Source organism: Bison bison, unplaced genomic scaffold, assembly GCF_000754665.1.
Source record: "Bison bison bison isolate TAMUID 2011002044 unplaced genomic scaffold, Bison_UMD1.0 scf7180017864371, whole genome shotgun sequence".
NCBI classification, from domain to species: Eukaryota; Metazoa; Chordata; class Mammalia; order Artiodactyla; family Bovidae; genus Bison; species Bison bison.
Window position 1 is genome coordinate 2,565,497 of NW_011494943.1, and position 824 is coordinate 2,566,320.

Below are 824 nucleotides of genomic sequence, written 5' to 3' on the forward strand. Positions count from 1 at the left end.
CCCTCCTCCCTCCCCATACCATCCCTCTGGGTCGTCCCAGTGCACTAGCCCCAAGCATCCAGTATCGTGCATCGAACCTGGACTGGCAACTCGTTTCTTACATGATATTTTACATGTTTCAATGTCATTCTCCCAAATCTTCCCACCCTCTCCCTCTCCCACAGAGTCCATAAGACTGTTCTATACATCAGTGTCTCTTTTGCTGTCTCATACACAGGGTTATTGTTACCATCTTTCTAAATTCCATATATATGCATTAGTATACTGTATTGTTGTTTTTCCTTCTGGCTTACTTCACTCTGTATAATAGGCTCCAGTTTCATCCATCTCATTAGAACTGATTCAAATGTATTCTTTTTAATGGCTGAGTAATACTCCATTGTGTATATGTACCACAGCTTTCTTATCCATTCATCTGCTGATGGACAACTAGGTTGCTTCCATGTCCTGGCTATTATAAACAGTGCTGCGATGAACATTGGGGTACACGTGTCTCTTTCCCTTCTGGTTTCCTCAGTGTGTATGCCCAGCAGTGGGATTGCTGGATCATAAGGCAGTTCTATTTCCAGTTTTTTAAGGAATCTCCACACTGTTCTCCATAGTGGCTGTACTAGTTTGCATTCCCACCAACAGTGTAAGAGGGTTTCCTTTTCTCCACACCCTCTCCAGCATTTATTATTTGTAGACTTTTGGATTGCAGCCATTCTGACTGGTGTGAAATGGTACCTCATAGTGGTTTTGATTTGCATTTCTCTGATAATGAGTGATGTTGAGCATCTTTTCATGTGTTTGTTAGCCATCTGTATGTCTTCTTTGGAGAAATG